We start from the raw sequence: 24,693 nt of genomic DNA, 5'->3' as shown, positions 1-24,693 counted from the left end.
ATATCAAAATAAACCCAGGCCGCAGACAAACTTTTCACATATGACGACAAGTTTTCTCTGCTGCCACTTAGCCCGCCTTCCCCACTTTTCAGCACTTTCTTTGGGCTACTTAACTGCAGCGAGAAAGAAGCCAGGAAAATGCCAGAGCAAAGATACTTCTGGGCTCTGAGCTCGGAAAAGCGGGGATAAAAATGCTACAGCTGCAGCTGGCAAAAAGGAAAATTTCTAATGAAGTTTGCAACTCGGATGCGGAGCGGGCGCACAAAAGTAAATTGATTGCAATTGGAATCAGTAGCAGGAGCTCGTAACGTCAATCAAATTGAATTCACGCAGAGCCGAGCAGCCGGCAGAGAAATACCCCAGCAGATCCTGGCCAGGACATCAAAGGCATCGCCGAGGAGGAGCTGCAAATCGAGCGAGTGCAGTGGGTACATGCATCATCAGTGTGAAACTTTGTTAATGAAATAGGTGTGAGAGAGCAATGCAATAAAAGTTAAGTGAAGTTGAATGCCGATGTCAGAGCTGCGGAAATGCGGCGAGAACAGGAAAGAACAGGGATTCGGATACGGGCTCGGATTCCCTACTCCCGGAGTGATTTAAGCCACTGCATCTGCTGATTAAAAACGTCAATAAAAATCGCCTGCGAATGCGAAATTGCAGCTGAATGCGAACGCTCGTTGAATGCCAAATGAGTGCAACTAATGAAATGCGATGCGATTTCGGGTAGCGAGTTTGAGCTAAGAGTTTTCTTCTCCCTGGCACATGTGTGAAAAACTACGTGTGGTGAGCCAGAGCTCAAATATCTACGCGCAGAAGAAAAAAATACAAAATATCTGTTGGCTGTCAGAAGAAATTGAAGCCTCTTGGATAAAAGTTTTATTGGTGTCATAATGGGGGTTTGGAGAATTCTTAAACCTTAAGAAAACAATTTTTGGAGTTTTCAAATCACTTATAAATAAGTAAATTAAATATTGCATACTTTTAGACACCTGCTCCAATCATTTTCTTAAGCTATCTTAGAGAAGTACTCCCCTCATGTAACCCCCAAGTAAGTGAAATAAGGGGCTACATAATTGACCTCCATTTGACTTGTTTCGCTGCATTGTAGATATCAATCAGTGGACCATAAGCTTTTGCTGAAATTTTCATGCTTCAACTTTCTTGCTTCTGCTTCCTTCGTGTCTCCATTGTTTCAGGCTGTGATAATGTCATTGTTGCAAAAGTTTTCACCACTATCCAAAGGGGGGTGGATAAGCGAAAAAGGGGGCGGAAAACCCCCCGAAGGTTGCCAGCGGATGACGTTCGCATTAAAACGAACGTCAGCTGGGGCCAGCTTATCACGCTTCGAGCATTAGAAAGTGTAGCGCGCTTTTAAGCGCAACTAAAACTGTCTGCCAGGGGTGGCGAAAGGGGGCTGCCTGTGTGCGAAAAAGGGGCAGCGGAGGCGGGGGCGTGGCTGGCAAGGAGGTCAGCTCCAGGTTGATGCTCATTTGTGGGGAAGCTGCAGCAGTCTCTGCAACATTTGTCAACATGCCAAGCGTGTCTCACTCGAGTTTGCCCCCCCCCCTAACACTCTTTTGTTTGGCTGTGTGTGTGTGTCCGGGTGTGTGCCTCTGTGTGTGTGAGCACGGTTGACCTGGCGCTGTTTTAACTGTGGTTAACATATTTTTCAAGCGCTTTTTGTGGCCAGCAGCAGCGGCAACAACTTCATTCTTGTTTTTGTGTGGTTTTTATGGCTGCGGTTGTCCAGCTGCCATAGCTGCCACTCCCCCTATCCGCCATTCCCCCCTTTCCCACCCCCCTGTTGTTGCCACAAAACTAAAACCAGAAGCTGCGTGTTAATTTTACATTTTTACGCTTTCATGGCCGTCACTTGCGTGCGGCATTGGAATGCATTCATCTGGCTTCCTTCTCTTTTCCCCGGCAGTTTAGCTCATTGTTTCGTTAAATTTTAAGCAGTTGATTCCCAGGCTTTTTCAGCTTTTTCAGCCTTTTTTCAGCTCGGTTTGCCCGTTAACCTTTATGGCCGCAACAGTTTAAGCCGATGGCCGTTTTACGACTGACTTTTGCACGCCGCCTGACGGGCTAAGCGCGGATTACGCATACGCCACGTATGCCGACCAGCGAAAATCCACCCACTAGAGCGTGCAAATTCGAATCGAAAAAAACCAGTAAATTTGGGTCAATATATTTTAAAATGATAAATAAACTGATGGAGTTAGTAAGCTTCCTTAGCCAATAACTTAGATATTATTATGGACTGAGGAAGCATACTGAAATTATCCCTCTAAAGGACGCAGATATTTAAATTACTTCAGTATTCGATCATGTTTAATTCCTTTTTAAAGTAGAAATAACATATTTTTTGAGTCAGAAAACCAAAAAGTCTTTTATAATTTACATCAACTTATTTTAAATAATTCATTAAATAGAAAGACACTCACAAAATACCAAAAACAAATTCTCTAAAAACTATTTTATCAGAAAAATCAACATTGTCAGATCATAAAGAATATCAATAATTTATTTATTTAATATTAAATTATTATTGACCTAGTCATAATATACCCTTTTTTTGTTAGAAACATTTACCTCAAATTGTCAGTAAATAGTCTTCAATCAGCTTTACTGTATTTCCAAACAAAATCAATGCATGTACTTTGTTTTTAAATATTAAAATGTCATTAAGCTAACAATTGTTGATTTTTGTAAGCTTAGCATAAAAAATAGCATTTATATTTATTTATAACAAAAAACAACACACAAAAACTACACTTAAAATCTCTAACGTTGCATTAAAAATGCAGCAGATAAAAAAGGAATGAAAGAGCCCTGTTTATTTTCTATTCATATTTGCGGCAAATAAAAGGCCTTTACTCTTATTTAAAAATCATGTTTCAATGCCTGTTGTTTAAGATTTAAACCAATCAATTGAACCCAAACAGATTTAATCGATATTTCAGTTTCTCTGGCGAGCAGATGTCATAATTTGGTTTTTAAATCAAACATTTCATGAATAGGGATTCGAATGGCTTTTTCTGCATTTTTTCAGCGGTTTTATCCTTGTTTGCTCAGCGTGCGGTCTTTGACTGGGTCCAAAGGGGCGTGGCAAGGGGCGGGGGGCGCAAGAGGGGCAGTGGGCGTGGCCGTGGCCATGCAATTGGCACTTGGCAGCACTCGCTTTTGCTGCTCGACTGACTTTTTGGCCGTTAAAACCGCTCGAGTGCCATAAGCTGCTATTAATTTGAATTATACGTCCATAATTTCCCCGCTGCCAATTCGAACGGCAACTGTCAATGCAATTTATATGAAATATATACGGATCGGATCCCTTGTGGCACACTATCAGGCCAGAGTTAAGCTCATTATAGATGGACAGATGGTTGGAAAAGGGCTCTTTTCCATCTTGAAAATAAAGGAGATCGGGCCAACTCTTCATCCAATTTGGCTCGCAGGCCATGCAAAATACTTTGATCGCCTTAGCCGACACGAAACGGGGCAAAATCAAATGATTTCCGTGCTGGCCGACAACGGGAGCAGCAAAAAGCAGCAAAAACGAGGCCAAGACACGGCAGCGGAAGTGTTTTCCTGTTTTCCCCGATTTCACAGAACTGCAGAAGGAAAGCCGGGCAGGAAAATACTGTGCAATTTACCTTTCAACCATTAAACGTCCGTGGCAAGAGCACAAAGCGAAATCAAAGTGGCATGAAAGCGCACTAAAACGACGACCAGGGGCGGCAGCGGGGGCTTTGAAGGGGGGCTCGAGGCAGGAACATGAAAACGATAGCTTAACCCCTTTGCAACATGCGGCTAATGCCATTAGCAAAGGGCGAATTGGGCAAAGGCGGCGACGCAGGCGACACAAAGGACCAAATTGCAAAAAAATATTATTGTGTGAGAAACTTGGAAACGGATTCGGATTTGACCATCAAAGGTGCCAAGGGACAGTGGCAAAATTCCATTGGGCAGCTGGGAAATGGACACTCAGAAAAATACTGAGTACTGGTAACTTTCAGGTGGATTGAATTTAAGGCAAGTGAGTTGCACAATGTTCTTGATGTAGGTGCACTTTAATATCGTTAAATAAATATGGTATAAATCGTATATAACGCACTTTCGAATTTTTAAAAAGTGATTTCTCAAAATGAAATCTGCCAAAATATATTTTAAGGCCCTGTTAAACACTAGACGAAATTTCAAACATTTAGTTGATACAGGAAAAGTTCTGAGTGAGCTTAGGAAAATGTTTGCCTAATGTCCTTTGAGGCGACCGAATGCGAGCTGTCAAAGACAGAAGTTCCAGTTGTGATAAAGGGAGAGCTTAGCTCGAGTTTCCCAGCATTAATTTGCCTATCCTGCTGAAGTTTCCCAAATCTGCCCGCCTCCCCGGCACTTCACCTCGAATTTCCGACCCCATTCACCTTTCGCCAGCCATCGATGCTTTGCTTATTAGCGCAAATTGATTTCTCCTGTCGGCAGCTGCGCTTATTTATTTTGCATTAGCACTTTTAATTAAACTCCCCCTCCGCGGGCGCCACTTGAAAGTACCGCCGAGCACTTGGCACCTGGCACCTTTCACCTATCACCTGGCAGTCGGAACCAGCCACCAGAACCTGGATCCCGGATCCTGGCACCTGCAGCTCCTGTTGCAATCATTGTAATTAAATCAATGAATGATTCATGTGAGTGCTGCATTAATGCAAAATCCGTGTTCTTAGTGCGAATGGGAAAATAGAGTAGAGCCGCGGGGCAGGACACTCACTACTGAAGCCAGAAGGACACGCAGCTAAATCAACTGCGACCGGCTGCGGATGCGGATGCCTCGTGCTAATTTCAGTGCCAATTAATTTGATGGCAAACACTTGGAGAGGGCTGTCCTGCGGAATGCACTCCGCATCAGGCCAGCCAGTCCACCACCCTTTCAGTCCTTTTAGTCCTTCTGCTCCTTGCCATTTTCATTTCGCAAAAAGCTTTGGCAGGACCTGCGAGATAATCGCGGCGCCTTCGGGCCTCGGGATAAAAATGAAAATGAAAATAAATTTGCCGTGTTTATTGCATTTGCATTGGGTAATTGCCTATACAATTTAACACGAAATTAAAAGCGGCGGCGCTGGCGTTTTATTTAACACTTAAATGGCCATTTAAATTGGAAGTGTCACCCGGCCACCGGGATAAAGGATAAAAGGCCTCGGATGCAGTTGATGTAGTTATGGTCTGCTCACGATAGAATCAGATGGTAATTGTCCTGTTAAAAAGAGTAGGCCTCACTTAATGGCACCTTAAATTCGAGAATACTTTAACAAAGTTTGCTCAAGTGGTTACCCAAACGGTTAACTTATTAATTTTAATTTAATGTTTACTAAGAATGCAGAAAGAAAAGGACACTAATCAATCGAAACTTAAAACTGAAAAATAGCAAAGCCATTTAACTGAATTGATTTATTTTACTCAGAGTTAAGGAAGGGTTATTAAATTAAATTATATTTTGGAATTTCGAACTTTCCAATTTTAATAAAAGACAAAACTAGCCCTTGTTATTAGGGTAGGACAGAAATATATTTAACTTAGTTAGGGCCTTTACGGTACAAAAAATATAAATTTCCTTAGCAAGACAAGGACTGCCATTCGTCTCAAATTTATTTGAATACATGTCCTGCACTTTTTCTTTGAAATTGAAAAATAAACAACAGGGAACGAAGACTTTGCCTCATTCACTTAGCAGATGCATCTCCATAAATTGCAGCCCCCTCGGACTTTTTGCTGTACTCATATCTCGGTGAGACATTAGTTGCAAAACTTTCGTTTCTATGCAATTTTCTGTGCGACATTTCTCTAATCCTCACCTTGCATTTCAAAACAATTCTCGTGCGTGGCGCTCCCTCGTTTCTCTCCGCTTTCTCCGCGTCCACATAGAGATATATCTGGCCCTTTCTCCGATTCCCCATTTCTCCATCTTTCCCCGTCTTTTCCCCGAGCGCTGTCAGGTTGCTCCCAGGTTGTCAGTCAAGTGGCATCGTCGTCGTCTGCTCGTTAGCACACACCTCATGGGCCTGGGCCACCGCAAGGAATCCAGGAACACCCACCGCCCACCGCCTACCGCCCACCGCCCACATCCACCCCCTGCTGTATCCCCCGATCCCCATCAGTCTGCAGCTGTCTGTCATTTCTATAACTACTTTTGCTACTTCTAGTTAACCGCGTCTTCTTCGCACACACTTTCACAGACACACGCAAATGATGCTGGCACCGCAAGAAAAAGTCATTACGATTATTAAATAAAATATAACCCATTAAGATAGGTGTCTAAAAGTATGCAACAGCATATTCTGTACGCTCACAAATCCTAAGAAGTTTGAATGTTGGCTAAGAAAAGTCTTGAACAGGCATTTAATATTGTATCTGCATTTTAAAAGAAAATATATTGTAAATAAATATGTAAGAAAATGTAACACCTAAACTAAGAAAAATATTATATTGTTATAGTTGTATTTAAAAGGAAGTCACTGGAGCCTAGTAAATAATTCTATTTGTATATCTATTTAGACCCCCTAAAATATTTTAATACCTTAGGTGGAGGCTTAAACAAAAACTATGAAACTCATGATGCTTAAAGCCCCTAGGACAGAATATATTTAATATGCCTCTAATATTTTTCCCAGTGCACATCTGGCCACTCTGCTCCCCCTCTGACCCCCTCAGCGCCCAACAAACTACACTCTTGCACAATTACATACAATTTTGAGTGCGTTCGTGCCTGGCTCCTTTTGCCAGCTGTCTAACTGTTGTTGTATTCATAACTACTTTATGCCACGCCCCCTTCCCCCTCCACACACACACACACACCCAGAGAAGAAGAAGAAGAAGCAGTAGATATGGGAGGTGGGATGCTGGGCTGTTCTGGCTGCCTTTATTAAAGTTTTATCGCATTATAAATTTTCCCGCCCCACTCTCGCCCCCTTTTTGCCAGGGAAAACATTTTTCGTGAGCCAAAAACGCAGTTACCAAAAATGGGAGGGGCGAAAAAGGGGGCGGGGCAGAGACAATGATGTCGTTTCATGTACACCTGTTTCGAGTCCTTTTTATTGTTGTTTCCCTGCATATTTGAATACACTTTTGCGTTTGGTCGCTTAACTTTAAATCCCTTTTCGTTGAAAGTTTGCCAGTTGGACAAGCTAATGACAGTTTTGTCAATAAGTTTTCAGCCAGGTCCTGTATCCCTATATCCCCGCACTCCCACACACACTCACAGGAGAGCTCACTTAAAATGCAGCCTAATGCAGCAAAAGTTTTTATTGTTTTACCAAAAAAAAACACCAGACAGAGGGAAAAATAATGAAAAAGTCTTGCACATATGAATATAATATTTGTCTGAAAGGGCTTTTGGCTTTGTGAAGTTTGCAATTCATAAAATATGAAGAGCGGAGTGGGGGAAAATTCTGTTTGTATGCGCCCGGCATTCATTAAATTTAGTTTTCAGATCTCTCGGAGCCCCGAAACTTTTTGCACTTGCCTCGTATTTAAGTAGCAAATTTTTGTGCTTTTTTAAATATTTGTGCAACGCTTCAGCCCAGTCTGTCAATCGGGCAGTTTGTCAGTTTGTCAGTTGGCCAGTTTGCCAGTTTGCCAGTCACTCATTCGGCCATTCAGGTGCTTTGCGGGCCCTTCGATAGGGACGAAAACGAACTTGTTAGTTGGCAGCTATCTTGCTGACCACCGCCTCCCTTTCTGCCCACTCTACAACAATTTCAATTTCAAGAGCACTCACCAAACAATTTCACAAAAAATTCCCTGCCTGCCAGAGATACGCAAAAAATGGCAGGAAATGCTTGGCATACACATGGAGAAATGGCGATCGTTATCAAATTGAGAAGATGATTGACATGAGTTTGGTATACTCCCTGGGAGTAAAAATAGCTTGGGGTTTGGAATCATTTAGAAGGGGACCGAAAAGTATGCAGTGAACGCTGTATTTCTTGATAGATTCATCAGACATTGTGACTTAACACAAGTTGTTGCATACTTTTAGACACCCATTTAGAGATTTCTGTGAAAAATGTGGGCCAGCAACTAACCAAACCTGAATAATAGATGTATGATTAAACATACTGGATTGGCATTAATATTGTTTTAAATTTAACCATGTTTTATTGACTGAACAGTATAATTATTTCCTCTATTAAGTTTAAAATTATTCGTTTATAGTTTACCATCAAGGCTGTGCACTTATATTTACTTACCCACCACTTATATATCCATCACATATACACATAATTATTCTCCGAGTGTTTACTTTCTATTTTCCTATATTTTTCACTTATTTTATGCAGGCTGAATTTATGGCCCACTCACTGGCCCCTTTTTACGGGCCTTTTTCGTGTAGCGAATACAAAAAGCGCAACATTTATGCAATTAAAGCCAAATTAGCAATGAATGCAAGTCGAGTGCTTTGGCTCTACAAAAGTTGCCATCAAACTTTTGGCCTTTTGTAAAGTTTTCGCCTTTCAGCTTTCAGGCGGCTCGGCTCGGCTCCCCTTTTCTGCTTTTCAGCTGGGCTGCTATTTTGTGCATAGTTTTGCAGCTCCAGCTTCAGCTTCCAATTAATTTAATGCCAGGCCGTCTAATGAGCGTTTAAGCTTCGGCTTCAGCGCCCCATTAAGCGCTGGAAAAACTTCTGGCCGTGGGTGAAAATCGTGTCACCAGGACTCAGGACTCGGGAGTAGGGATTCAGGACTTAGGAGGCATCAGGCAGCAAGCAGGAGCATCCTGGACTCCTGACAATGGCCCAGTTCAGCTCACCTGGCCAACAATGCAGTCCGGCTAATAAGCTGGTGAGGGGTCTCAACCCCCGACTGCCACTTACCCCCGGCAACATAATCAGCTGCTGCGATTAAGGCACTTGTCCCATTGTTTATTATTACAATATTAGCCCAGCTTTTGTGGCCGCATAAGCGTCTTGCCAACTTGACTGGGCCAACCATTGTTTGCCCGGACTTCAAAGGCGCTCTTTGTGCCGTCTAGGGCTCTCGGATCCATCTCCTCCAGATCCGGATCCGGATATGGATCGTTCATCAATAATCACATGCCCGGGGGCTCAAAGTGAGGCCACAAAAATGTTGCCTCCCCTCGCTTTGCGAAACTAATTTATGCCAGACTAATGACACTTTACAAACGGGCTAAAAGAGGTGGCCAAAAGGGGGTGCTGAAGGGGGCTCAGTTGGCCAAGGGGGCAGGAGATTGGCAAGGCAAAAGTTTTCGGTTCGCTTTTGGAGCCCGGCTGTCAGGCCGCGGAATGTGGAACTCGAGCGGGAAATGATAAATACGCTTAGACCTAATTAACTGGCGACTTTAATTAATTTTTAATGAAAAAGTTAATGAGCCGCGAACATATTAAAGCAACTACCTCAATCTGCGCAGGTCCTTAACTCGGGCTAAATAAACAAACTTGGCGGATTTTTGGGGATATTGTGTACTCTTCAGTTGGTAAATATTTATTTATTGCCGGACCTTTCAACTCATAAATCCATAAAAATTACTCTTTTTAATTACACAAATTATTTTATTTTGAGGATTTTCTCAATCTATCATATTTTCTTTTAAGTGTTTTGATTATTTTTATTGGCCAAAGGTCGCTTTCTATTCGCCTTGTATTTGAAATCGAAAATTGCCCGATAAATTTAATCAAATTAAAAAGTCAATAGAAATTATAAATCCAAAACACCTTATTTGCTCGCAGACAAAACTGTCAAATAGCTAATTTCTTAATTTCAGACACCAGGCGAACATAAACGTTTAGCAGGTGTAGAAACGATCAGCTGATCAATTTAATCAGAGCTCATTTGGAGATGAGCTCGTGATTCCCTCCTTTTGGCACGCCCTAAGCAAATACATAGGACTTAACTGTTATTTCGTGTAGATCGTGACAAACTCGTGAGAAACTCGTGACAAACTCGTGAAGCAGCCATGGTTGCCCATCTCTAGTCTGCGCTTAGCTTTCAACTAACGGTCCTTTCTCATGGCGATCGATTTCTATTGGTCAGTAAAGGAGGGGAAATATGGAAAGGGCCGCCATTTTGAAAAAAAACGTTTCTATAAGTTTGCTTATAGCTACCGACTGCCACTTGCTATAATTTCTGTTTGCCTGGTGTCTGAGAGCCACAAACCCTTATTGAAATGTCAATTCATAGAAGTCATAAATCCAAAATGCCTTATTTGCTGGCCGAGAAAATTGACAAATTGCTAGTTTTCTTAAAATCAGACACCAGGCTAACATAAACGTTTAGCAGGTGGAGAAACGATCAGCTGATTTGTTTTATCGAAGCTAATTGGAGATGCCATCGTGACTGCTTCCTTTTTGCACGGCCTATGCAAATGCATAGGATTTCACTCTTATTGCGTGCATATCGTGACATGAACGTGACATGCTCGTGAAAAGATCGTGACAAGATCATGACCCGTCCATAGTTGCTCATCTTTAGTCTGCGCTTGGTTCTCAACTAACGGCTTTTTCCAATGGCGATAAATTCCTATTGGTCAGTAGGGGAAGAGGAAGTGTGGAAAGGGCCGCCATTTTGAAAATAAACAGTTATTTAAGTTCATCTTTAGCTACCAGCTGTCGCTTGCTAAGTTTTCTGTTTGCCTGGTATCTGGGAGACATAAATCCAGCATTTGGACAGAAAATACGTTTAGATATTTTAGTTTGAAAAATTCGTATGGGGTATCTGATAGTGGAGGTACTCGACTATAGAGTCCTTCCTTGTTGATTTGTAAATCCTTTATTCAAAAGATTTAATACAAATTCATATCTTCAAGTTATTAGTGTTTTTGAGACCCTTTATCACCAATATTAACTTCCGAAAACTACCTTTATTTACGTTGTAAAGTCCTAAGTCAATAACCTTTGACTTTTTCCCTGGTCAATCTCAAAGTACATCCAATTACCTTCGCAACATGCAACTACCGAATACCTTTTATTTTCCCTACGAGCTCCGCGAGTGTAAGGGATATGGAATATGAAATTTTGACAAAGGATATTTCAGCTCGAAGACTTTTCCATCTTTCCGCTCGGCTAAGCTAAACAATCTCCGCTTTATTACACACACACATCGCAGAGGGCGACTGACATTCAATCAGGGTGAGTCCTGATCCCAGTTTTCCCTATATCCTGCCCCTCCTCTCCCCCCTGCCCTCCGCCCCTGCCACGCCCACCCAGCGACAGGGGCTTTAATTGGATTTTCGTTACTGCGGCCGCAGAACAAAAAGGAGAAATGGCTGGAGAACCAAAAAAATGAAAAGAGAAAGGAGGGGAAAACTCGCGAAAGGAGAATTGCAATTTTCGACAGGCGTCTGTCGCTTTGGTTTCGATTCGCATTTTGCTCCCTTCCCCCACATCCTTTTTTTGGCTCTTATACCATCCCAGCAGAACTGAGAACTGTTATTCCTCGGTAACAAAGTTTACATTTCACACATTCATCACTTCTGGCAGCTGCAACTAATAGTGTGCAATGCTGGCTCAAATGGGCGGCCCCATTTAAGAAGCTGAAATCGGGAGGGGCTATATGGCTGCTATACGGTATATATGGCAAAGCCTGCCCGCTTTTATTGCACTTTTTGTCATCGGACCTTGCCAACTTGGGGACCCGGGCACTTGCCAAAAACGGATTAGTGTCTTACCAATCAATGTTCGCACTTAAAGCCCCAACGTTGGATCCCCAGTTATCCCTTTCCGGGGACTTTTAAAATAAAATGGATCTGTTGGAGAAGAGTGAGCCCAGTGATTTATGGAGCGGACTGCTAAGTGGTTTTCCAGATTAAACGCACTATAAAACTGTGTAAGCCACTTAATTAATAACTCAGTTGGGGGATGGCAGTATCCAAGCAATTATTGTAGGATGTTTGTACTATAATTGAGTACTACTATAGTATAAAATCATATTGATATGGGTATTTTAAGTATAATAGGCTTGATATGATATGATATAATCTATGATATTGGTATGTATGAATCTTAATATTTTACCTGATCCATTTTAAATCAGAGTAAGAGATCCAAGAGCAGTAATTTCTAAGTCTCAAAGTCGACTTTTGTTTTATCACTCTGCAGATTGTTTGTTATATTTGCCATGCCATAAATGCCAGACACCTTGGCACCCCCGTTTGCCCCACTTTTCCACCGGAAAACACACTCAATGATGAAGCTGTTGGCCCGACACTTTGTTGCCTTCTCTGGAGGGAAGGGTGGACCATCCCCGATTTCACCCTCGATACGTGCCTTCAATCTCGCTCAATCGCCAGTCATTGATCATCGGAGCCGAGGCGACGGATACTGATTTATGGAGCCGGCATTAAGCTCGAGTTTCCCATCGCCGCCTTGGGAGCGGGCCCATAACTCATCTTCGTCTTAATTTTAATTTGCAAGTGATGGAGTGGCTGCCACTGCAGTCAACTCATCCGGCCTCTTGAACCCCAGCGCCCAGCCCCAGCCCATCCCCAGCCCCTCTAAGCTGCAGCTTCATTATCTTAATCTACTCCTTTTTCGAGGAGCCACAAAAGTTTGCCCAGCCCAAACAGAGGTTGCAAATTTGCGCCCAATTGCACTTTGGGTCCAGTTTAATCTGCGAAATTGCCAGCAATTTCCGCAAATTGCTTACATTACGTAAATGAAGAGGCGAAACACAGCCGTATTGTCCTGTTCTGGGAGAGCTCCTCCTCATTGTTCCGTTTTCTATCGCGGCATGTCATCAAGGCGCTAGAATATTACGTATACGCAGCGGTGGCCCATGCCAAACTTATTGCCGGGAACCGGGGGCCGTGAATACTCTGGCAAATTGCAGTACACAGTACAATTAATTTATGACACTGTGGCATGATAATGCGCCAGAGTCACGTTTTGTCTCGCTGGCAATGTGCGAAATTTTAATTAAAATAAAATATTAAATCAATGCCAAATTACTGTTTTACTGTTTAGTTTCGGAGGCTCTGGTGGGGAGAATTGGGAGCAGCGAACTGGGATCTGGGAACTGGGAACCAAGAGCAGGGACACATAATTCATTTGGCACAGAAAGTCGCTTAATTACCAAACGCCGGCGCTGTCGACGTCGCATTAACCCATTAATTAAGGTGACGTCAAAGGCAGCACAGCGCCAAAAGGCGATAAAGGCGAGCGAAATGCGAAATGTGAAATGCGAAAGGCGAAGCCTTCGAATGGGAGAAATGGGAAAGGAGAAAGGAGGTGCTTTCTCCGCCGCCAGCCTCATATTTATGGCCTCTTTCTTTCCCGAGACTGCAGCCGGAGACGCAGCATATGGGGCACAGCAAGCGATTCGATATGATCTCTAAATCAACCGAGAACACTTGCCCGGAAAAGGGGCATTAACACTAAAGGAAGTCTTGAGCTATTTGAGTCTTGAAAACCCTTATATTAAACGCGTTATAAATAATCCTTTGACCATTTGCATACACTTAAATTTTGTGCAAACTCTAAGTAAGCTCTCAATAATATTGTATACATTAATGAAGTTCAATAAAATATCTGCAAATAAATTTTATTTTTCCTGGCAATTATTGCCAACTTTTCCATTATTTAATGTAATTAACAAATTTAAAAAAGAAAATGAATTTTGATACATGTAATTTATGTTATTAAAAATAATGAAGAACAAACTTACTGTTTTAATATTGATATTTAATAGTACATTTAAAATTATACAAAACCATGCAGACTGATTTTATAAATTTCATATAGGTATTAAAGCTTACTTTAAAAATATGTATAATGCTATGAATAAATCAGAATAAAATTCGTAGGCCTTCTCAAAATGGACTCACTCAACGTTTTTTATGGCAAAAACCCTCTGATTTGTTGCATTTAATATGGCGACCATTTGAAAACCAGAACGCCGCTGCATAGTGCAATCAGAGCCCACTTAGTGAACCACATCTGTGCCGTTTCACTTCCCGTCCACTGCATTATTAACTGCTTTGTTAGTTGGCTGCCATTAAGGCCAAAAATTGGATGTCAGCGGACAAAGTTTTGTGACCACTTAATGGGCTGCGCCCCCGCAAATCCCCTCCCCCTCTCGACACCCCCTTCGATGACCAGTCAGCGTTCAATGCCAAATAATTCGAAATTAGTTTTAGCCTTGCGCTTTCAAAATTAAACCAACTAAAAAATCAATGCGGCGGAGGACAGTGGCAATCGCATTTTTCAGTTCAGTTGGGCTTGCATTTCGGGTTTGGGTCTCACCAGTTGGCCATTTTGCGCATTTAGCCCACTTTGCCCACTTTGGTCGCCTTCTCATGGCGTTTGGCGTGTGTCAGGCCAAACTGGCAGTTCAATAATGAATAATAACGGGGCCCAGTTAAAAACTTCTGCCCCTCGATTTCAGTTTTCAGTTTCCAGTTTTTCAGTTTTCCAGTTGCCCGCTGTGCTGTCACAACAACAAACAACAGCGGCGAATGGCAAAAAAACTTTGGCAATATATTTGCAACGCATTACGTGGCATGTCAAGCATTTTATCGCGCGTATTTTTCAATTTTGCTGGGAACTGGAGCCATGGGTGGAGGGGGGTGCAGCCATAGGGGGTCTGCCAATGACAACGGCAGGATGCAAGGATGCAAGGATGCAGGGATGCAGCGAAGGAAGCAGGATGCTGGCAATATGCTAGCTGCAAAAATTAAAAGGGACAAAAAGCAAGGCAGTATAAACACTGGATAGTTGACGCCGCTTTCTGTGGCACCTCCACCTTCCTTGCTTCATGTCTACCCACTCCCCCTTTGCACACCCACATTTCTCAGCCGTACACAGGAAAAAATAATGATTACTTTGATATTCACTCTTTGCAATTGCATAACAAGAAAGACAACAGTCCGCAGTCTGGCCAACCTACTTTCACAGACAATGTTTAAGCTAATATCATAACATACATTTTACCAAGTAAAATGCCATATATAATCTTTAAGGAAAGACTGACGCCCTTTTTCTCCCCGTGCACTCGTTTTTTCTAATGGCCTCCGAGGGTGCCTGGTCATATATTTCTTGGTCGCCGCAAAGATAAGAGGACGCCCTGCAAGTCAAGTGCTCCTCCGTGGCCGGCGAATGCAACCTTGCCGAAAAAACAGAACGAAATATGGAAAAAACTCCGAGCACCGGGGGCAGGGGTCAGGGGCTGAGGAGGGGATACCGGGAGCCAGAAAACACCCATTGAAACACATTTCCGATGGACGCCTCATATCCGGTGGTGTGTGAGCGCCGAGCACAAACAGGAAACACATTATAGCAGCTGGTAGACAGACTTATGTGTGGCACTGTTTGAGAAATTGTTACACACGCTGCTTGCTGTCGGTGACACAATCCTTGTTGTTATTGTTGCTGTTGCTGCCAGGACTCAGGATTGGGATTGTTGCTTGTTTTGCTTGCTCTCCCGCCTGTTGTTATTGCACCGTTTTTTACTAGAATTTTTTACATTTTCGGGTAAATAAGTAAGCAGTGAGCAATGTGAGTTATGCCAAAAGGACCGCACCAACACACAGATAGACGAGGCAGCATGTGTAGGTGTGCGAGTATGTGTATGTGTTGCATAATGGCCGCCAGGACTCATCTATCAAAATGCGCGACTGGCGAAGTGCAAAAAGTGTTGCATACTTTGCAGCGCAACGAGCTTGAGCCTGAAAAAGCGCCGTGTCTCTTCGAACCCAAAACCCAAAAAAAGAAGAAAACAGGGGGTTTGCCACATAGAAACCTTTTGACAATTCGAGATGATGGCAGACAAAAACATCGCCAGCAACCGCAAAAAAATGTTGACTGGCCACTGAGGAATTGGTAATTCGCAGGGACAACAAGACCAACAGGATTCTGACAGCAGTTAGGACACATCGAACGGGGTCAACTAAGCTTAATTACTTTAAGGCCATTAGAAGGCCATTATTGAAGTATTTTATGCTCACAAACAGCCTGGGGTCGTTTTCATAATGGCATTGCATCATAAGATTACGATGACAGAGGAAAATGTTTTTAACTGCATTCAGACAAATAATTTAAGTAGTCTCTAAGGAAATATCTTACAGCCTGGGAAATTTCTTAATATTTTTTACTTGTGAGGAGATTAATATTTGGTTTCAGTATGTTATTTTGCCGACAATTACCAATCCTTAAATATTTCTTTTAATATTTATACCAAAAACATTGATTAAATGGTTAATACTCTGATTGCCAATTCGCAATGCATTAATTTCGTCCTAGTACCAGACACATAAATAATATTTATTCAATTTATTGATATTTATAAATCAATCGCTATCAATTTTGATACCAAAATATTTACTGTTTATGGGTAAGTTCTCTGCAAACAGAAAATACCCCTACCCCTCGCATTGGGCATAAAAATGCTGCTTGAAGAATGCTAAATTTAGCACAGGCAGGCAAAGAAAACGGCCCCCGGTAAATTGCTCATTTATTTGCAGCTGTCAATATCAATAACAAATGGCTGTTCTGCCTCGAACAAACACACATGGACTTGGGGACGGGTATGGGGATGGATATGGGGAAAACCGACACACTTACTAATTTCGGGACCGGAAAACAGGCCACTATCAACTGGCATTTGCCTTTTCCGCACTTGCTGGTAACTCTAGCCTTTGGCCGCTCTTGACAGGAGCAGTAATAAAATAAATGAGCCGCCATTCTTTTAAATTGAGTTTAATAAACGTCACACTTCATCGACAAGAGGACTAAGGATCCCGGTCCCGAAACACAATCTGCAACCCAACAACACGCTTGACTGACCTATGCGAAAGGAGGCTGCCCAAATGAGCTATGAAAACGCCGGGACAACATGCATATTTTTCCCCATTTTTTTTCTATTTTCTGGCACAAAGACCGCACACCCATACACATACTTATTTATTATTCCCCAAGCGTTTGACCAACAACTAACCCCGAACAAAAAAAGTATATAGATGGAGCTTTTGGGCCAAGTAGAGGACGAGCCGCATTCAAATGCCGTCTAATTTAGTTGCCTGCTGCATTGTGCGGTCCTTCCCTACCTATACCACACCACTATATAGCGTAGTATAGGGCATAACCATATCTATATCTGGCCAAAAGTAGCCCGACTTTATGACCTCAGAGTTGTGCAACAGCATCGCGCGAATCGCTTACATGAGATTGTAATTACGATAAGCGACCCGGCCAGGAGCTTCGAGATGTTTTTGCCCATAAACAGCCAAATGAGCCAAATAAATGTTATTTATAAAATCCAGTCAAATATAGGGGGAATTGGAGAGAACTATGGCCCGACTATCTGATACCCAGTATTTTGTATAAGTTCAAATAGTCACTTATTTGGCAGGATTATCTCAAGCCCATGGAAGACATCATAACTTATTTTAAGCCAGAATTCGAAAATAAAACATTCAAAAATCTGTAGAGGATTGAAACCTCTTCATTAAAAAGTATGGTACAATATATTATTTCAATAATTTGTATATTACGCCTTTTATTTTAAATCATCTTCTATAGTTTTACTTTGAATGAACATTTTTAAAAGATCCTTAAATAATGTTGTTATGAGTTATTTTACATACAGTACCACTGAAGTACAATCCCCTATTACTTCCAAATTACCGGGTATAAGATGGGGAAAGGGGCCAAAGAAGTGCTGAGCCCGCCAATCGCTCGACTTTTGTGTGCAAGCCAATTGCGATTTATGTTTATATTTATATTTATTTTTATATAAAATTCATGCGATATCAAATCATGCTCGCATATAGGTAACTAAATATGCCGCACACAGACACACGAAGGCTCACACCGACAGACAGTCACACAGATACAGACACACACCCAGACAGATGGCGACCATTCAGGCATTCGACTTTTGGTTTTGGCTTACAGCTTTTGTGCCACGGCGTTATGTAAACATTCAGGGCATCGGATCGCTTGCCAGCAATGAGCAGGCATGCCATGCATAGATTTATGTACATATATATATGTCTATATAAAAAGAAAGGGGCAGGGGCGTGGCAGGTTGGTGGTGGGGGCGGTGGGGCGGTACAGGCGCCATTTGCCGCGTTTAAACGATTGAGATATATTTATTAAGCGCCCGGTCGCTGGGACTCACTAAAGAAGGCTTGTTTATGGCCAAAAGCGAATCTCGCTAGCTTTCTAGGGAGGCAAAAAAGGGGTAGATCTCAGGGTGGAGAAAGTAGAGAAGGGAGGAGGAGAAAGGGAGAAACGCACCTTGTTCAAAACACATAAATAAGAAGACAATTTAAACGGATTCGAGAAGCAAGCATGGCATATTTATTTATAGTCAAGAAGGAGAAGGTTACGCTTTCTCCAAAAATATCTGTACTACGAACATAATTGCCAATAAAAATAATATTTCTCTCTATAACCCAAAAGCTTTTATTGAAAAACTAAGCAAAATAACTTTCTATGTAATAAAAGAAAGTTTATATTATATAATATATTTATATAAATTTATATTATATAATATCTAGTCCATATAAACGTTTAGATAGGTCCCTCTAACTATGTGTAAAATAAATTATTGGATTAAAAACATATTCAGTTATTTTTCCGTCTCTGTGGCCTGTAATATTCTGAGTAGCCCTACACTTGGACCTTTGATTGGTGGCTAATTAATATGGCAATCGAAGGCCGAAGCCGAGTAAATGTTGACACGGAGCAGTCACAATGGAGAGTCCTGTTGGCGGTGTCGATGTTTTGGGGTCGCATAAAGCGCTATTAATAGAGCGTGAATTTTAGCGCAAACACACACAGTCTCTCGAATACGCATCCACACACACTCCCACACACTGGGGGCGTTGTGTGTGCGCATTTATAGCCCGCAATGTTTTGCCAATCAAAACCCCAAAGTCATTTCATTATTGGCTTTGCGTAATCGACGTCAAAGCGTCCCCGACCAAAAGTCAACAGCGGAGAAAAGGAGCCTCGATCCAATCCAATCCAATCCGCGGTGGATATCCGAGGGGTTGGGGATCCCTGCAGCCTGTACATGGAGCGATGGAGCCTCAGAACCTCGGAACGTGCATGCAGTCAAGCGAATTGGAGGCAAATATTTTTACTTTGACACGGCGACCCAAAGGAAGGGATTCGGGACGAATCCTGCTCCTGCTCCTGCGCCTCATCCCCATCCCCATCCGCGACTTTATTGTCAAAAAGTGTAAATGACACAGATCGTTAAACGCGACATCGAGACGCTAGATACAAAGATATATAGATAGATGGCCTGCGACAGATGGGAAATTTTTCGGCACGGATCCGTGGATTATGCACACTGGGGCGTGGCCGAAAAAGGATTGCAGGCAGCCATTAATGGGGGCCATTTGCCCATATAAGTCGGAGCCCTCAGCCTCCGACGGATTTCGTCAAGAATGTATGACAAATATTTTATGCGCCCATCATAAAGGAACCGCAAAAGGGGCTCGGAAAAGGGCTCCGAAAGCGGATAACTGCAGCCAAGTGGAGGCCAGGGGATGGCGAGTATCTCGCAGATAGCCAGATACAAATCGCAGGACCCGAAAGAACACATACAACCAAATAAAGGAGAAGGCTGAGTAAGGGCAGGAGCATAAAAGCCAACAACGAAGGCACTAAATAACAACAAAAGGGAGAAATACACAGAGAGGAAGTCTTAGTAAAGTTAAACATTATATAAAGTGTTGAGATAAAATAAAAAAAAGTAATCCCTAATAAAATAATAAACCTTTTGGAATTTTATGTTGATAAACAATGATTTAGATAATGGATTTGACAATGATAAATGATTAGATAATGGTAATGATTTTGATTAAAAAAGGAACTTAAATTGGAATTTAAATGATGGATAATCTCATAAAAAAGAAAAGAAAGATTACTTTTGAAACGTATTTTTATTAAATTGTAGATTAATCACCTCTAGATTAACAATCATCACGATACACTAATGATTTCTCGCAGTGCGGAAAATAAAGCTTTGAAGTTTCTGGGAAAACCCCGAAAAAGGAGAGTGCGGAAAATAAGAAAAATAAGAGCGGCAGATAGCGCAGGAGCGAAAGGAAAGGCGAAAGGTGCAAATAATGCCAGGCCCCAAAAAGTGTGCTACACATGTTGACATTGCCCGTGCGTGTGTGCGAGTGTGTGCGTTAGCCGTGCCCGTGTGTGTTTGCGATTTGCTTTATGTGTGTGTTGACGTGAGAATTTGCACGTCCTTTGTTATGCACGCGTGTAAATGTTTCGCCGGATTCAGATTCAGATTCGCATCCAGATTCTGATTCCATTTTCGAAACCGAAAGAATGAATTGAAAAACTAAACAAACTTGGGAAAAAGCAAATGTTTTATTTGCCTGCCGCACACAAGCAAACAGGCAGGCACACGCACGCACACATGCGAAGATGTCAGGGAGATACCCACAAATGCAGTGCGATTTCTGCTCCAAATTCGTTTCGATGGCAAAGGGATTCCCCGTTTTCCCCGGTTTTTCCCCCTCTTCCCCGTGTGCACACAAACTTTGCGGCCTCCTTTAGTTGTTATAATATAACGAAAAAATATATATACCACATAAACAGGGCTCGGCGAGTGTGTGTTTGAGGTCGAGTTGATTGCTTAAGTAAACGCAAAAACGCTTCTTGGCCAACTTGATTCGCTGAAGTTTGCTGGCCGGGAAATTGCTCGCTGGCTTTTCTTCTACTTTCGGGTCAATTTCTCGGACGCCCAGTGATTTTTGCTTATTTTTATTAATAGACTTTGTTGTAAAATGCCAAACAATATTTTCCGACGGCCGACGGAAGTGTGTGTGCACTTCAAATTATGCTACATGCTGGAAGAACCCTTTTTGCAGGACCAGCGGCTGTTTATAAAGGATAAATTTGCTGGCAAGGATGCCGATCCCGATGCCGATGCCTAATCCGCAAATGGATATTTTGGCAGGGAGAAATGGGACTGGGACTGGGACTGGCCCTGAGAGTTCACAACTTTTTATTCCCGCTGATTGCTGATTGAAAACCGAAGGGAGACCCAAATTCGGGTTTATTTTTGGTCCGGAGTGGTGGTCCTGGGAAGTGAGTAATTAATTCTTGTGTTTGGCTTTCGGTGGGCGGTCGAAATGAGGTCTATATTTCTTCTATATGGGCTTTCATTAAAAAACTCGTAGTCCCCTCGCTTTACACTTTGAATAAGTGATTAAAAGCCCTAAAAAATGCATACGGACAGCTCGTTATTTGGACTTTCCATTCTTTATAGGATTGATAAGTTAAAGCAATATTTTAAATTTGAAAAATCTTCTTATAAATAAATCTACGAGGTCTACGAGAAAATTTTTATATGGGATACCATTTAAAATAGATCCCAAAAATATGGTCCTTACTGCTACCTATTGAAAACTGAAATATAATATATAGGTGATATACAGAAAACATTGAATAAGTGAAAAAACGCCTTTGAAAACCTTACTACTGTCTCGTTTAAAACACATATTTAAAAACGCATCATCTTAGGCTGATCCAATACCATTTTATGAGAGAGTAAACATGATAATCAGAGATAGTTCTCAAGCTTTTGAAGCCTGGTTGACTAAAAGTTCCCCTGCACTTCAGCTGCAAGGCGGAAAATGCCAGCAATTTTGCCAGCTTGGTTTTCCCCGCAGCTTTCCCAATCTTAATATAAACAGACAGTCGGTTGACTCACCTTTTTCCCAGGCAGCGGAGACTCCTTTTCCTTTTCGCTTTTCGCTCGCTCAATTCGGCAGCCAATTGGGCACACACATCAATCAAGTACTTCAACAAGTTTTTCTCTATTTTGTTTGGTCTCTGGCTTGGTTTAGTTTGGATTAGTTGGGTTTAGTTTGGTTTAGTTGAGTTTAGAGCGAACTGCAGTTGGCATAGTTATTGCTAAGGCATTTATTGATATTATTGCGGCCCACTCACGCGAACACTCTGCCAGCCAATTAATGGGTTAACTTTCGAGCTGGAATTAGCACGGGAATTGCAGAGGAATTCTCAAGGCAGGCAGGACAGCCAAAGGATAAAGGATGTGGGGTGCGGAGGGCGGCACATGTGGCAAGTTCTCTCTGGCTGAGTGAGCATTTAAGTCCGAGGGACAGACGAATGTCAGAAGGTTATGGGTGTTAATGTCGCTTTTATTTAAAACGGATATTGGGCAAAGAACAAAGGCGGGCCCTTCCGAGTAATAAAAAATAAATTAAATGGAAAATGAAAATGGAAATGGCAATGGAAATGCACGGGGAGGTCCTGCGGAAAGGCGAAAAGAGAGAGCGAAGGCGCGAATGTGTCACGGATTTCATTGCTCATTGAATACGCATTCATTTCCACAAAGGAAAAAGGAAAAAGGAGCACAGGACCTGCCAGCCATTCAGGCAGCCGCCTCAATCGAGTCACTCAGTCTGCGTACGTAAGCAGCGAAGGACATTCACACAGATACAAGAGAGCCACACACACAGGCGCGCACACAGCGACACAGACAAACCAATACAGTGAAAGCCAAAGAGTAAGCCACAGAGCCCGCAGAGAAAATCAAAACTACGCGCACACACTGGCCAAATTTTGTGTTCTGACAAATTTCGCTGTGTATGTGCGCATTTTGTTGTAATTTGCCATTTTGGCAATTGCAATCCTTCGCATTTTATTGAATTTTACAAGCACAAAGGAGCCACACGCACACACGCTCAAAAGCAGGCCACACACTTAAACAATAACAACACTTTTTGTCATAATATTTTCATATTCATTATCCTGGCTGCTTTTCGACTTTCATTTTTCATGTTTTTTGCGGCAAAATGTTTGAGCTTTGCTCGGTTATTTTATTTAATATTTAAGTAAAGTTAGTTATATATTTTTGTATGGAAAAGCGGAATTTTCATACGCGTTCGAGTGGAGCACACTTAAATCGCAGGATTCGCTGCTGCTTGCGGAACCGCCCTAAAACAGTCGGGAGAAAACTGAAAATGAAAATTGCTGAAAAATTCACCCAAGGCAAGCAGCAGTAGCAGCGGGAAAACGGACAAAAGCTTTTTCGCGCTCCCCAAAAGAAAGTACCAGTATTTTTCCGAGAGAGAAAAAGAGAGAGCGGGGAAAGCTCAATCAATAAGTAGAGCTGCTCTCGAATGGCAGGACATCCCCATCCAGAAACACCCACCCACCCAGTCACCACCCCCTGGGGCCATAGCACATGCTGGGATTTCGAACGAAAGGTTTTCTTTTCTCTGTGTGGCTTTCCCATTTTCCCAGCAATCTAGCACCTCTTCTCGGCTCGAAAATCACACTCACTATTAGTCGGAAAAACCCCGTTAGCGCGGACCGTAAACCGCAATTGTAAACCGTTCACGGACGGAGAATCTGTGGGAGACTTGTCCTCCACTTTGCACTGGGGCTCTCGGGTTCTCGGCTCTGGGTTTTCCGGAATTGCGATCCACACGTCTGACTGCCAGAATGGCCACAACATGAATGTCAGGTGTGCGATTCCGGCTGAGTTTCCTTCGCAGGACTCGCCGTCCTTCTCTACGTAGGCGTCTCTCCGCCGGAGAAAATGTCCCGATAACCGTTATTTGTTGGGGCTGCCCACTTGGCGCAGGGTTGCTTTCCGACAGCTGCCAGGACCTGCGAAATCGCAGTGTTGCATGCGAGCGCTTTTGGGAGCTTTTAGGGCTTTATACGCACTTTTAATTTTTTTAAATATATCCGACTACTCGAATAAATCACCTTCTTAAGTGAAAAAAATGGAAGAAAGTACTATTTTTAAAAATGTTTATTTCACGATTTACGCTCTACATTTTTTATAAAAAGGATTGCAGAAAGTAACAAACCGAAATTACTTGGACATATTTATCCAACTCCTTTCGCAATTCCTTGGCACTGTTACTTCTTTAATCATTTTGCATAAATTTTGAATATTTTCTTGTTATTCAAATTTTAAATTGATGTGTAAATGTAAAATATTACAATCCAATTCAGAAGATCGGAAATAATTACCCAGCATTGTTTGGCAAAGTTTTAACGCGCATATCATATACAGAGTCTTGAAATCTACCGACTACCTCCATAATCGCAATTTGCATGTTGAATAACCCCTTGGGCAGGCAATTCATAGAGGGCTGCCGATGATGATGGTAATCAAATGGATTACTCGAGTGGCCGGCACTTCAAATATGCCAATCGGGCTCATCAATCTGTCAACTCCTTGGAGGAGTGGCATTAGAACACATGGCCACTTCGGCGAACAAAGGACCTGCATAAGGTGCTCTTAAACGGATTTTCGAACAGCCTCTCAAGGTGCAAATTAGCAGAGCTGCAGGATAATAACCCAAGGATCTCGAAAGGCATTTAGATCCCTTAGGCAGCTGCCTGCGACCCGCAGAATCGAAAACTTGTTGGACGTGCAGCCACCTTATGCGGGCACCACTGTACAGGAATGCCCCGTGCCAAGGTGCCAAATGCAACTTGGCCCCGTATCGGTTTTCGAGATCATTTTATTAGTATTTTATGCTTTTTGTTTGCTCTGTGTTTTGGACACAGATGTTGGTGACTTACGGGCTGCTGCATCACTCCCTTAAAAACCTCCAACGATAGAGGGTAGTTTTTGCGGCATGATTTTACACAATTTTGGGATGTGAGAGGGAAGGACATTCACATCTCCTTAAATGCTATATGCCTCTTTTGACGCTTTAAATTGATTCACA

General features: G+C 42.4%; 1 protein-coding gene across 1 annotated transcript in view; it reads right to left on the bottom strand.

Annotated features, from left to right (window-relative positions):
• Glut1 (Glucose transporter 1) overlaps nt 1–23,424 on the bottom strand; it is an 85,171-nt gene extending 61,747 nt beyond the window's left edge. The window contains exons 1-2 of the mRNA XM_065864398.2: nt 23,285–23,424; nt 21,687–21,965 (exon numbers count right to left, since the gene is read on the bottom strand). The gene's annotated coding sequence lies outside the window, so the exon portion shown is untranslated. The remainder of the gene's footprint in view (nt 1–21,686; nt 21,966–23,284) is intronic.
• Nucleotides 23,425–24,693: the final 1,269 nt, after the last annotated feature.

Source organism: Drosophila suzukii, chromosome 3 (assembly GCF_043229965.1).
Source record: "Drosophila suzukii chromosome 3, CBGP_Dsuzu_IsoJpt1.0, whole genome shotgun sequence".
Classification (NCBI taxonomy): domain Eukaryota; kingdom Metazoa; phylum Arthropoda; class Insecta; order Diptera; family Drosophilidae; genus Drosophila; species Drosophila suzukii.
This window is presented reverse-complemented; position numbering and strand designations above follow the sequence as displayed.